Source organism: Spermophilus citellus (assembly GCF_964194105.1).
Source record: "Spermophilus citellus genome assembly, chromosome: 8".
Lineage (NCBI taxonomy): Eukaryota > Metazoa > Chordata > Mammalia > Rodentia > Sciuridae > Spermophilus > Spermophilus citellus.
Window position 1 is genome coordinate 24602000 of NC_138189.1, and position 16096 is coordinate 24618095.

Sequence of the window (16096 nt, forward strand, 5' to 3'; positions counted from 1 at the left end):
TATCTGTCCAATAATTCATCAACAAATTGTGCCAACTAAGTGACGACTATATTAATTTAAACTACAAGGAATTTAAAGAATGAATTCAGAACAGTCAAGAAAAGAAAGAATAAGAACAAAATGATCATATTCAAAATGCAACAAGACAAAACCTGGAGAAAACAGAGAAATTGATTTCCAGAGCTATTAGGTTATATTCTTCAATGCATTCAGCTGTCAACAAAAAAAAGTAACAATAAGTTGTTTGACTCATACATAAGAGTAAAGCTATGAATACAAATGATCATTGAAGAACACATACATTGGAATTACTAGATTACAAATATTGTAAATAGATTATTTTTGTTTGAAGAGGGGAGGGATTGGGGATTAAATGTTGGACCTTGTATATGCCAGGCAAGAAATCTATTACAGAGGTACATCTCCAGCTGTAAATATGCTTTTAAAGATATGTTCTGTTTGATTCTAAATACCAAATAAATAAATAAATAAGAATATATTCTAAGTACCAAAGGTAATCCTATACAAAAAAGTAATATATGAAAATATGATCCCATCATATAGAGTACTATAGTAATGAGATGGACATTATAAAAAGGAATAAAATATAAATTCTGGGATTATAAAATATAATAACTACATCCAAACATTCAATATGGAGATAATAACACTTTTGAGTAGATAGAAGATTCCACAAATTTGAAAGTAAATTCAATTGAGATGATCCATTCTAAGTAAAAGAGAAGAAAAGGGGGTAAAAAGAAATGAGAAAATCCTAAGAGACATATGAGAAATCATCAAATATACCAATATCTTCATAATGTGACACCAGGAGGGGAGAAAAAAGAGGAAGGGAAAGAAAGAATATTCCAAAAATTAATGATTGTAAACTTTCAAAATTTGATTTAAAAAATTGACAGATCTTAAATAATTTATTGAATATTGAAAGTTTATATTCATTGAGACCTGCAACTAAACACTTCATAATCCAGCTGTTGAAAGATAGAGACTCTTGCAGATAAAAAAACACAAGTGACTCATCACATGTTGGGATTCACAATATGATTAACAGTTGATGTTGCCTCAGAAACCATTAAGTTCAGGAAACTGTCAGAAACCAGATTTAAGATGAAAGAAAAATCTTCCAACCAAGAATTCTATATTGAGAAAAAAAAGGAGAAACTAAGGCTTTTTTGTTGTTGTTGTTGTGTGTTTGTTTGTTTTTGGTACCAGGGATTGAACCCAGGAGCCCTAACCACTGAACCACATCCCCAGCCCTTCCTATATTTATTTATTTTTAAAATTTGAGACAGGGTGTCACTAAGTTGCTGAGGCTGACTTTGAACTTGGAATTCTCCTGCCTACGCCTCAGGAGCCACTGGGATTTCAGGCATGTGCCACCATACCTGGGAAAACTAAAGCATTATAAGATAGACAAACACTGAATTAGTCATTTAGTTAAACTGCCATACTAGAAATACTAAAGGAAATACTTCAGGCTAAGGGGAAAGGACAGTAGACAGTAACTTAAAGCTATATATAGAAAGAAAACAATACATTAGAGATAACTGCACAGGTAATTATTAAAGATAGTGTTAATAAAATTTTTTTGTAATATATCCCTTCCTGAATAAAGCAATAATTATAAAATTGTTTTTATAGCATGTAATGTATAAAGTTATAATTTGTAAGCAAATAACAGAGTCTTGATACATTCAAAAGTATTGAAGTTATACAAAGTATTTTCTCAAACTTAATTATAAATAAATTAGAAGTCAATAAAAAGAAATATTTGGATAAATAAAATATATGTAGATTGAACAATATACTCTTAGTAATGGGTCAAAGAATAAATCATAAGGAATATTGTAAAATATTTTCAGATTTATGAAAATGAAGACATACTATATTAAAATTTATGGATTATAGTAACACAGTTCTCAGAGGGAAATTAATGGCTGCAATTTTTTACATTTTAAAAAGAAAACCTCAAGGGACTGGAGTCGTAGCTCAGTGGTAGAGCACTCGCCTGGCATGTGTGAGGCCCTGGGTTCCATCCTGGGCATCATGTATAAATAAATAAATAATCCATTAACAACTAAAACGTATTTAAAAAAAAAGTTACAAGAAGGCCCCCCCCCAAAAAAAAAAAAAACTCAATGTTCCACCTTGAGAAACTAGAAGAATAAATAGCCATAAAGCACCTAATAAGAAGGATTAACTTTTACCATAGTTAAAAGACTAGAGTGGAAGTGAATTAAATAGTGAATAGAAAACTAAACAATAATCCCCTCTTATCTACAGGAGATATGTTCCAAGATTCTCAATGGTTGTCTGGAAGGACATTAGTCCTGAACCTTATATATACCTTATATATATTACACACAAGAAGATATTAACAGTAACTAATAAGAAAAATAGAACAATTATGGGAATATTCTCTAATAAAGGTTGTGTGGATGTGCCTCCCCATCTTAAAATATCTTATTATACTATGTTGAGATTTCTGCTTGTGGTGATCCGAGATGGTAAAATACCTATAGGATAAGTTGAAGTAAGATGAATGAAAGGCATTTTGAAAGCATTAGTTTACTACTGGCTTTCTGATGACCCCTAGCTAAAGTCTTCATATAGACTCAATAATTTTTGGTGCAACAAATTACTATCAATAAGAACCATTTAATGTTCATGCCGGCCACCCACAAACTTCTTGTCTTTTCCATCTCATGTAAGCCTTTACCACACACTGTGACAGTAAATTTTACAGTTTGAGGTTTGACAGCAAAAGTAACACAATTTTTCCCTGCATAATTTTATTAATAGAAGATAAAATCTTATCTTAGATCTTAGCAACATCACTATATAATTTTGTTTCTTTCCTTATTCAATGTAGAACTTTCACCTTTTTGTTCAGAGGAAGGATTTTCTTGCTCTTTTTTGAATATCCACATTTCCAGTATCACTATTTTTGTATTTGGGGGGCATGTGATAACTATCAATTTTGGTTGTCAACATGTCTGGGTTGAAGGATGCCTACTTAGGGTGTTTCCAGAGCAGATTCCTATGTGGGTGAGAAAGCTGAGTGTTGTACATTTGGCATCCAGTGGGTTGAGGACTCACATATAATGAAAAACAGAAAGAAGGAAAAGCTACTTAGACTTCTTCTACCCTTATTGAGCAGGAGTGTTTTTTGCTACTGTCACAGAAGAACATCAGATGCCAGGTTCATCATCCTTTGACTGCTGACTTGCACTGGTGGCAATCTAGAAGTTCTTCCACCTTTTGTTCATGGATTGGGAATGTGTCATTGGGAGCCAATTGTGTTTATTTCTCCCAAATAGGAGAAATGATAGTTCTTCAACAAATGGTACTGGGAAAATTGTAAGTTGATTTGCAACAAAGCAAATTTAGGGCCCTACCTCATACAAAAATCAACTCAAAGTAGATTCAAACTTAAATATAAGAGCCTACATACATAACTTTTTATTAAAAAAGAAGAGTAAAGCTTCATGACTCTGGATGTGACATGAGTTCTTAGTTATGACACTAAATACATGAGCAAAAAAATGAAAATAAGTTAAAATACATAAAAACTTTACAGGCTGTAGATGCAGCTTAGTGGCAGAATGTGAGCTTAACCTACATGAGGCCTTGGATTCTATCAACAGCACCACATAAACAAATGAAGGAACACATTTGTTATTTCAAGAACACTAGCCAGAAAGTAAAAATACAGTTTCTATAAAGGGAGAAAATATTTGGAAATTCTATACTCATGAAAGATCTAGAATCTAGAGTATACAAGTAGTTGCTAAAACTCAACAAAAACAACAACAACAACAAAACGATTTTAAAAATAATTGGCAAAAGATCTGAATAGAAATTTTTCCAAGAAATATACACAAATGACCAATAAATGTATGAAAAAATGCTTCACATCCTCAATGCTTAGTAAATGCAAATCCAAACCACACTGAGATATTGCTTCAAACGAGCTGGAATGGCTATAATCAGGATGGATAGTAACAAGTGTTGATGAGGATAAATGGGAACACACAGAGAAAAGAAATGGTGTATCCATTTTTTTTTTAATTTTTATTGTTGGTTGTTCAAAACATTACACAGTTCTTGACATATCATATTTCACACTTTGATTCAAGTGGGTTATGAACTCCTATTTTTACCCCGTATACGGATTGCAGAACCACATCGGTTACACATCCACAGTTTTACATATTGCTATACTAGTGTCTGTTGTATTCTGCTGCCTTTCCTATCCTCTACTATCCCCCCTCCCCTCCCCTCCCCTCCCATCTTCTCTCTCTACCCCATCTACTGTAATTCATTTCTCCCCCTTGTTTTTTTTCCCTTTCCCCTCACTTCCTCTTGTATGTAATTTTGTGTAACCATGAGGGTCTCCTTCCATTTCCAGGCAATATCCCTTCTCTCTCCCTTTCCTTCCCACCTCTTGTCCCTGTTTAATGTTAATCTTCTTCTCATGCTCTTCCTCCCTACTCTGTTCTTAGTTACTCTCCTTATATCAAAGAAGACATTTGGCATTTGTTTTTTAGGGATTGGCTAGCTTCACTTAGCATAATCTGCTCTAATGCCATCAATTTCCCTGAAAATTCTATGATTTTGTCATTTTTTTAATGCAGAATAATACTCCATTGTGTATAAATTCCACATTTTTTTTATCCATTCCTCTATTGAAGGGCACCTAGTTGATTCCACAGTCTTGCTATTGTGAATTGTGCTGCTATGAACATTGATGTAGCAGTGTCCCTGTAGTATGCTCTTTTTAGGTCTTTAGGGAATAGACCAAGAAGGGGAATAGCTGGGTCAAATGGTGTTTCCATTCCCAGCTTTCCAAGAAATCTCCATACTGCTTTCCAAATTGGCCACAAAATTTGCAGTCCCACCAGCAATGTACAAGTGTACCCTTTTCCCCATATCCTAGCCAGCACTTTTTGTTGTTTGACTTCAGAATGGCTGCCAATCTTACTGGAGTGAGATGGTATCTTAGAGTGGTTTTGATTTGCATTTCTCTGACTGCTAGAGATGGTGAGCATTTTTTCATGTACTTGTTGATTGATTGTATGTCCTCCTCTGAGAAGTGTCTGTTCAGGTCCTTGGCCCATTTGTTGATTGGGTTATTTGTTATCTTATTGTCTAATTTTTTGAGTTCTTTGTATACTCTGGATATTAGGGCTCTATCTGAAGTGTGATGTAGGCTCCCTTTTTACCTCTCTTATTGTTTCTTTTGCTGAGAAAAAACTTTTTAGTTTGAGTAAGTCCCATTTGTTGATTCTAGTTATTAACTCTTGTGATATGGGTGTCCTATTGAGGAATTTGGATCCCGACCCCACAGTATGTAGATCGTAGCCAACATTTTCTTCTATCAGATGCCGTATCTCTGATTTGATATCAAGCTCCTTGATCCATTTTGAGTTAACTTTTGTGCATGGTGAGAGAAAGGGATTCAGTTTCATTTTGTTGCATATGGATTTCCAGTTTTCCCAGGACCATTTGTTGAAGATGCTATCCTTCCTCCATTGCATGCTTTTAGCCCCTTTATCAAATATAAGATAGTTGTAATTTTGTGGATTGGTTTCTGTGTCCTCTATTCTGTACCAATGGTCCACCCGCCTGTTTTGGTACCAGTACCATGCTGTTTTTGTTACTGTTGCTCTGTAGTATAGTTTGAAGTCTGGTATCACTATACCGCCTGATTCACACTTCCTGCTTAGAGTTGTTTTTGCAATTCTGGGTCTTTTATTTTTCCATATGAATTTCATGATTGCTTTATCTATTTCTACAAGAAATGCCATTGGGATTTTGATTGGTATTGCATTAAACCTATAGAGAACTTTTGGTAATATCGCCATTTTGATGATGTTAGTTCTGCCTATCCATGAACTGGGTATATTTTTCCATCTTCTAAGATCTTCTTCTATTTATCTCTTTAGGGTTTTTTAGTTTTCACTGTATAAGTCTTTCACCTCTTTTGTTAGGTTGATTCCCAAGTATTTTATTTTATTTTTGAAGATATTGTGAATGGAGTGGTTGTCCTCATTTCCATTTCAGAGGATTTCTCACTGATATACAGGAATGCCTTTGATTTATGCATGTTGATTTTATATCCTGCCACTTTGCTGAATTCATTTATTAGCTCTAATAGTTTCTTTGTAGACCCTTTTGGATCTGCTAGGTACAGAATCATGTCATCTGCAAATAGTGATAATTTAAGTTCTTCTTTTCCTATTTTTATGCCTTTAATTTCTTTCGTCTGTCTAATTACTCTGGCCAGTGTTTTGAGAACTATGTTGAACAGAAGTGGTGAGAGAGGGCATTCCTGTCTTGTTCCAGATTTTAGAGGGAATGCCTTCAATTTTTCTCCGTTCAGAATGATGCTAGCCTGAGGCTTAGCATAGATAGCTTTTACAATATTGAGGTATGTTCCTGTTATCCCTAGTTTTTCTAGAGTTTCGAACATGAAGGGATGCTGTACTTTGTCAAATGCTTTTTTCTGCATCTATAGAGATGATCATATGGTTCTTATCTTTAAGTCTATTGATGTGGTTAATAACATTTATTGATTTCCGTGTATTGAACTAGCCTTGCATCCCAGGAATGAATCCTACTTGATCATGGTGCACATTTTTTTTTATATGGTTTTGTATCCGATTCGCCAGAATTTTATTGAGGATTTTTGCATCTAGGTTCATTAGAGATGTTGGTCTGTAGTTTTCTTTCTTTGAAGTGTCTTTGTCTGGTTTATGAATCAGGGTGATGTTGGCCTCATAGAATGAATTTGGAAGTTCTCCCTCTTTTTCTATTTCCTGGAATAGCTTGAAAAGTATTGGTATTAGTTCTTCTTTAAAGGTTTTGTAAGCTCTGCTGTATACCCATCCGGTTTTGGGCTTTTCTTAGTTGGTAGTCTTTTGATGGCTTCTTCTATTTCCTGAATTGATATTGGTCTGTTTAGGTTGTCTATACCTCCTGACTCAATCTGGGCATATCATATGACTTAAGAAATTTATCAATGCCTTCATTATCTTCTATTTTATTGGAGTATAAGGATTCAAAATAATTTCTAATTATCTTCTGTATTTCTGAAGTTTCTGTTGTGATATTGCCTTTTTCATCCCGTATGCTAGTAATTTGACTTCTCTCTCCTCTTTGTTAGCATGGCTAAGGGTCTGTCGATCTTATTTATTTTTTCAAAGAACCAACTTTTAGTTTTGTCAATTTTTTCAATTGTTTCTTTTGTTTCAATTTCATTAATTTCAGCTCTGATTTTAATTATTTCTTGCCTTCTACTTCTTTTGCTGTTGTTTTGCTCTTCTTTTTCTAGGATTTTGAGATGAAGTGTGAGATCATTTATTTGTCGTTTTTTTCTTTTTTTAAGGAATGTACTCCAAGCAATGAATTTTCCTCTTAGAACTGCTTTCATTGTGTCCCATAGATTCTGATATGTTGTGTCTGTGTTTTCATTTATCTCTAAATTTTTTTAATTTCCTCCTTGATGTCTTCTATAACCCATTGATCATTCATTAACCTATTGTTCATTCTCCAAGTGATGCATGATTTTTCCTTCCTTCTTTTATTGTTGATTTCCAGTTTCATTCCATTATGATCAGATAAGATGCATGGTATTATCTCCACTCCTTTATAATGTCTAAGAGTTGCCCTGTGACATAATATATGATCTAATTTTGAGAAGGATCCATGTGCTGCTGAGAAAAAAGTGTAACTGCTTGCTATTGGGTTGTATATTCTATATATGTCAATTAAGTCTAGGTTATTAATTGTATTATTAAGTTCTATAGTCTTTATTCAACTTTTGTTTGGAAGATCTGTCCAGTGGTGAGAGAGGTGTGTTGAAGTCTCCCATAATTATTGTATGGTGGTCTATTAGACTCTTGAACTTGAGAAGAGTTTGTTTGATGAACATAGCTGCACCATTGTTTGGGGCATATATACTTATGATTGTTATGTCATGTTGGTGTATGGTTCCCTTGAGCAGTATAGTGTCCCTCTTTATCCCTTTTGATTAACTTTGGCTTGAAATCTATTTTATTTGATATGAGTATGGACACTCCTGCTTGTTTCCGAAGTCCATATGTGTGATATGTTTTTTCCAACCTTTCACCTTCAGTCTATGTATGTCTTTTCCTATCAAATGCATCTCCTTTAGGAAGCATATTGTTGGATCTTTTTTTTTTTTTTTTTTGATCCATTCTACTAGCCTGTGTCTCTTAATTGGTGAGTTTAAGCCATTAACATTTAGGGTTATTATTGAGATATGGATTGTTCTTCCAGCCATATTTGTTTATTTATGTTACTTAACATGGTTTTATTTTTTTCCTCTTTGATTATTTTTTCCCTTTACTGTACTACCTCCCACTGTTGGTTTTCATTGTTATTTTCCATTTCCTCTTCCTGTAATGTTTTGCTGAGGATGTTTTGAAGAGATGGTTTTCTAGTTGCAAATTCTTTTAACTTTTGTTTATCATGGAAGGTTTTAATTTCATCTTCCATCCTGAAGCTTAATTTTGCTGGATACACAATTTTGTTTGGAACCCATTTTCTTTCAGCATTTGAAATATGTTAATCCAGGATCTTCTAGCTTTCAGAGTCTGTGTTGAAAGATCACCTGTTATCCTGATTGGTTTACCCCTAAATGTAAGCTTCTTCCTTTCTCTTATAGCTTTTAAAATTCTCTCCTTATTCTGTATGTTGGACATCTTCATTATAATGTGTCTAGGTGTGGATCTCTTATGAATTTGCACATTTGGCGTCCTGTAGGCTTCCAGGATTTGGGATTCTGTCTCATTCTTCAAGTCTGGGAAGTTTTCTCATATTATTTCATTGAAGAGTTGCTCATTCCTTTGGTTTGGACCTCTATACCTTCCTGTATCCCAATGACTCTTAAGTTTGGTCTCTTTATGTTATCCCATATTTCTTGGATGTTCTGCTCATGGTTTCTTAACAGTCTCGCTGAGCTGTCTATGTTCTTTTCAAGTTGTAATACTTTGTCTTCATTGTCTGATGTTCTATCTTCTAAGTGTTCTACTCTGCTGGTAGTATTCTCATTTGAGTTTTTACGTTGGCTTATTGCTTCCTGCATTTCTAGGATTTCTGTTTGTTTTTTATAACCTCTATCTCCCTGTATAGTTGATCTTTTGCTTCTTGGATTTGTTTATGTAATTCATTGTCGAAGTGATCTTTCATTGTCTGATTTTGCTGTCTAATATCTTCCTTGGGACTCCAGATCATCTGAAGCATGTATATCCTGAATTCTTTATCTGACATTCCAGCTGCTGCAGATATTACCTCTTCTAAAGTTGAGTTGACCTGCATAGCTTGTGGTCCTTTCTTTCCTTGTCTTTTCATACTGCTCACGTTTCTTTCTGCTTGGTGAAACTGTTGTGTTATTGAATTTTCCCCCTATATATTTATATTGCTTTTATATATTTGCAAAGTCTCCCTTGCAGGCACGGGCGGCGGCTGTGCCCCTCCTCCAATTGGGGAGCTGTGTCTACCACTCGGGGGGGCCGCTGGGCCTGTTCTGCCGGTCGGTCACAGGTCTGCCTACCTTGCAGGTGTGGGCGGTGGCTCTGCAACCTCCTCCAATTGGGGTGATGTGTCTACCATGCTGGCGGGCTGCTGGGTCTGTTCTAGGTGTATCCATTTAAAAAAAAAAACACTTTGGTGGTTCCTCAAAATGTTCTTTTTAAAAAATATTAAACATAGAATTACCATATTACCCAGAAAATTGAAATCACATGTTCATGCTAAAAATAGTACCCAAATGCCCACAGCAGCACTATTTATAATAACAAAAAAGAAAATGGAAACCCAAGCATCCATCAACTGAAGATCTGATAAATAATTGAATATTATTTAGCTATAAATAAATGAAGAATTCTGAGATTCTATAACATGGGTGGATCTTGAAAACACTATTTTAGTGAATGAAGTCTAAACCAAAAGCCACACATATTTGTATTTCAAATATGTGAAATGTCCAGAATAGAAAAATTCATAGAAATAAATGTAATTTAGTATTTTTCAGGGGTATCAGGATTTAGGAAATGCAAAGTGACTGATAAGGGGTGTAGGGTTTCCCTTGTAGTGATCAAAGTACCATTAACAGGAGAGTGGTATGGTTTAAAAACTTATGAATGAAATAAAAACACTATACTTTGCACTCTAAATGTGTCAGTTTTGTGGTATTTGAATTATATATCAATTAAGAAATAAAATAAAACAACAAAAAATATTATTGGCTATCTGTCTATTAGGAAGGAGTGTCTTACTTTCTACCTTACCTCAGTGAAATTAGACAATAAGCACATTCAAATGTATGCTGATTATCAAAGTGAATTTGTGAAAAATATGATTTTTTTAAAAAAAATTTGATCTCAGATGCATATATTTGTATAACACATGTATATGTATACACATATATATAATGTGTATATATATTTCCTTTCACTATACTGATTTGCTTTCCTGAATTTTTTGGTCAGAATTTATTATTAGAGTATTTCTTTTACTTGTTGAAGATATAAGTTTTAAAAATAAAATATAAAGATTTTGATATTCAAAGTTTATATTACAGGTCAGCTTATTTTATTTTAGTACTAAATTAAAGCATATAAAATTCAAATTATTTTGATTAATAATTAATAGTCACAAAATCTATGACAGAAAGTAAAACTTTTTTTGTTTTAATGAATTTCTTTTGTTGCAACTAATCATGTCTCTGGTTTAAACCTTCCAGCTTGGATAAATATATTTGTAATGAATGTTGTATTCATTGAGAATCTCATAACTTTTCACATTGTGGTTGATGTATGACAGATTATGAAGCACAGACACATGAGGTATTAAATAAATTGTGTTTTAGTCTGATAATTTGTTTCAATATAATTCTATTATCTACTCAATTTATATATCCATGTATTATGTACTTTCATAATTTGATCTCATCTTTTCAATTTCCTTTTCTTTATCAGCTATATTTATTTTTTTCACCTACGTTGCTGTATTGCACAACGAAAACAGTGATAAAAAGAGCCCTTATTTCCTGAAACTTCATAAATGTACATATTTTAAAAACTGTCATTTTTAAATATCAATAATTATATTATTCTAAAGTAATGTTTAAATGTGTTATGGAAAGAATATTAATACCTTTATTCATTCAAATTTACATATGACAAATGTCAACATCAAAATATAATTTAATATTGCTTGGGCTGGGGATGTGGCTCAAGGGGCATGCGTGCGGCCCGGGTTCGATCCTCAGCACCACATACAAACAAAGATGTTGTGTCCGCCGAAAACTAAAAAAGAAATAAATAAATAAATATTGAAATTCTCTCTCTCTCTTTTTTTTAAAAAAAATATTGCTCAATATTCTACCTGATAGATAATGAAGATGTTTTTATGTCACAGTGATAAACAAAATATGTCATTATATATCAACTTTTAAAGTGAGTTTATTGTATTTTACATATTTATAATTAAGCCTTTAAAAATGTATTTAACTTTATTAAGAAGATGTGCCTTGTTAGATCAAATGGGTCATTTACATATTAATAGATAGACAACTGATAGGACTTCCTGTTGGCCAAACTAATTTAATCATTACAATAAAGGAAAAGACTGAAAGGACTATTTGTGAGTTAGATACTTTAATTATCTTTATGAATGAACAAACACCAATGCATTTCTCAGAGTCCTGCCATCTTAATTATTAAAATGAATTATTTTGTTTTTGGAGGGTGTAACCACGTATTGAACTCGAGGGGACTCAACCAGTGAGCCACAGCCCTAGCCCTATTTTGTATTTTATTTAGAGACAGGGTCTCACTGAGTTGTTTAGTGCCTCACTTTTGCTGAGGCTGGCTTTGAACTCATGATCCTCCTGCCTCAGCCTTCAGAGTCACTGGGATCACAGGCATGCGCATCACTCCCAGCAAAATGAACAAATATCTATATGTAAATTATTTTTTCAACACATCATGGGTTGTATAAAAATGACTTTCACATGATTCTGAATAATTAAGAGGAAGTATGGTTTTATTTCAACTTTGTGAATTAGTCTTGGAATAAAAGTGCATGTGGTAGTAAGACAGCTTGTTCTTTACCTTTCAGCATCTTCTTTATGGTTATTTTGATAAGATGATCAATTTCCTTTTTTCTTCAGTTATTTAAATATGAAGGTTGAGAATGGAATAGAGATATTTTATTTCTAACATCTGTAATATAATTCTTTCTAAAAAAATTCTTTCATCTATAAACATATAAAAGTCTTGGACCAAAGTCCATAATTCAGCCACCAATCAATTGAAAGCACACTTTAAGAGTTAAAAAATACCAAATATTAAATTATAACAAAGTTTTTAAAATCTTAAACTTTTAATTTGCCCTCTCAGAAGGCCCCGCTATATCTTGTACTAAGATATCTTGAGAAAAAAAAAATAAACTAATGAATGAAACTAAAGTAATATTTAGATTCACTCATAAAACAAATTACTCATAATTTTCTTTTCCAGCATGCTAGTGTGGACAATCCCATAGTCCCCACACAGTATTAAATATGTTTTTAAAGACAAAAGAAACTTTAATAAACATTATTCAGTCTATAGCAAGGATTTCTAGGTTTCTGTAGAATGTGTATATTTTGGTGCTCCACACCCTCCATTTTTTACTACTTTTAGAAAATTGTCTATCAAATTCTTAATATCCTGAAATTAAGCTCAATGCTGTTCTTCACTTTTTATTAGTTCTTATAGTGAATTAGAGACTTTTTATACTATTTCAATTTTGGATGCACTTTCCCTGTTTTGTATTATTATAAATAAGAACATCCACCTTATAGGTTATTTTTTAATAAGTTGAGCTATGATATTATGAGGAAAACATTTATCTGTTATGTAATATGCTTTGCCTTTTTCAGTGTTTTTCTTTCTTTCTTATTTATTTATTTTTTGGTGCTGGGGATTGAACCCAGGGCCTTGTGCAGGAGAGGTAAGCACTCTATCAACTGAGCTATATTCATAGCCCTTTCTTTCTTATTTTAAAATTCATATTCATCATGGTTTGGTTGTGAGGTGTCCCAAAAAACTCATGGGTGAGAAATTGCAAGAAAGTTCAGAGAAGAAATGATTGGGTTAGGGGACTCTAAACCTAATCAGTAAATTAATCACCTGATGGTATTAACTGAATGGTAACTGAAGGCATGTGAGGTGTGGCTGAAGGTGGGCCTTTGAGGTTCTGGTTTGGGGGTTATATATTACGTATCTGGCAAGTGGAAAACTCTATTTCTGCTTTCGGATCATCATAGGAGCTCCTTCCCTTTGCCACACTCTTCTGCCATGATGTTCTGCATCACTTTGAGTGCTGAGGAATGGAGCTGTCCTTCTATGGACTAAGACTTTTGAAGCCATGATCCCACAAATAAACTTTTCTTCCCTAAAATTGTTCTGGTCAAATCTTTTAGTCACAGAAGCAAAAAAGCTGAATAAAACAATATTACTATACTAGTAGATATCAGATGCTCTTAGTTATAAGAAAATTGTTTGAAAATAGAATAAAATCTGTATCATACAAATAGCAGATTAAATTTATTACTGTATTACTCAATAAGTATTTTGTTTTCAAAAAATTTATTTTTATTATTCAGAAGATTTTTATGCATGGAATTGATTTTATAATTTGCTGCAATATTTTTTCAAAATTAATCAGCAAAATTATTTCTAATTTGTACCTGGATTTGTATTCTATTAAAAGTTTTGTTGGAGATGAGGATGTGGCTCTGTGGTAGAACACTTGCCTACACATATGAGGCACTGGGTTTGATCCTCAGCACCACATATGAATAAATAAATAAATAAATAGTATAAAAAAGTTTGTTGCTATTACTATAATTACTTCAATAAGTATAGTGGTACTCAGGGAATCTATTTTTTTAAATTTTATTTGTTCTTTTTAGTTATACATATCAGTAGAGTCTATTTTGACATATTTATACAAATATATACTAAAAGCTACTGAACACCAAATGAAGGAATAGCACTGGTCTTGTCAAATAATAAACAAATCTGTACAAGTACTTTACTGAGGACTGTTGAAATAAGGGGACACAGGATGATGGAATAGGAGCAGGTATACTTTTGCAATAAGGGGAATTCTACTGAAATAAGAATAATTTTGTGAATATCAGATGTACAAGTGTCTCAAATATTAGGCAAAAAGAGTTTGTCTTTTACAGGGAAGAATAAACAAGTCCAGAAAGAAATGGCTGTGGAAAGCAGCATGAGTGGGTGGGTGATTAGAGAGTAGATCAGAGTAGTTTTACCCTGAGGACAGCCTGCTGTCAGGAGAGCTGTCAAAGAGGTGGTTTGCTGGCTGAGTTTTAGGGTTCATCAAAGTCTAGGGGCCTAGAAGAAGATCAAATTAGCCAAAATTTGGTTTAAAAGCATTTTGTTTCAAATAATTAGTGGGGACAAACAGTGAAGTTAACTATGAGGCGAGAGAGAGAGAGAGAGAGAGAGAGAGAGAGAGAGAGAGAGAGAGAGAATGAATTTGGAAAATTTCTGTTTGGCCTTGTAATAAATAAACAAGGATTGCATCTGTAAGTCTTACCTAAATGATATGAGGAAGGTTGTTAATCAGCAGCAAAAATGTGGCAGTAACCAGGCCTGGTGGCACACATCATTAATTCCAGTGACTCCTGAGGTTGAGGCAGGAGGATCCCAAGTTCAAACTAAGCCACTGAAAGAGACTCTGTCTCTAAATGAACTATTAAAAAGGGCTTTGGATATGGCTCAGTGGTTAAGCACCTCTGGGTTCTGGGTTCAATTCCTTGCCTCTCAAAAAAAAAAAAAAAAGAAGAAGATATTTCTAAACAACACTGTTCCTGGGGACAACTGGCTTAGGTAAAACTTATCAGTTGTCCTCTATGTACTATGACATTAGCATAAACCAGAGACATTGTGTCTTTACACGATGACAGAATTTATTGAATAATAATGTTGGCAAGCTACATCAATCCCAACAGATTTGGTTTGCTGAATACTCATGATTCACTTGGTATCACTACTATTACCATCATATTCTCTTTTGTTCCATTCCAATATCTATAGTACTCAACTGAAACTTCCCACTTTTTAAAATGATATATAGGTTACTAAACAGCTAAGAAAGGGCTAATAGTGGCCACAGATTTTAAAAGGCAGAACTGAAAGCAACAGACTACAGAACAACAATTTATATTATGTTGAAACACCAATAACTCTCCCCACAGACCCCAACTAGTTGTAAGTTTGTTTTAGATACCCAAGACTTCCTTGGAGACTGAAAGACAAAAATTGCAATCCTGTGCAATTTTACAGTTTTAATGACCATGGAAAAACTAATATCTTGGACTGAACTTTCTCAGGTCTTGCCTTAGTCTCACATGTCCTAAATGTATTCAGGTCTTATATTGTTTTCTACCAGCAAAATATTTTACTGAGGTCTTTTAAATTATATTTTTTTCTTTTATGTGAACTTGCTTGTTCAGTATCTATAAATCAAGTTTATCTTATTCCCTAAGCAAAAGCCATATAGTGAAAGCCATAACAAAGATATGGTTGAACATTTATATCCCTAGGAAATCATATAGAAATATGTTTATGTGTATGTGTTTAGCTTTTGTAGAAAAGGCTTCAAAGCTTTCAAAGATAAGAGTAATATTTGATGAATGTCAAGAATATTAAGTATATATGTTTTTCCTTAGTAAGTATGTTAACCGACTCTTTGTTACTGTAACAAATACCAGAGAAGATCAACTTTTAAAGAGAGATGGTTTGTTTTGGCTTCTAGTTTCAGAGTTTCACTCTATGATCAATTGGCACTGTTCCTTTTGGCCTTATGGCAAAGCAACACTTCATGATGTGGGGTACGTGGCCATGAAAAGCTGCTCACCTCATGTCCAGGAAGTACAAGAAAGAGGGAGAGATGGAGGTTCTAAAATAACTTCAAGGGCACACCTTCCATGACCTGAGGACTTTCCTTTTGGCCCCATCTCTTAAAG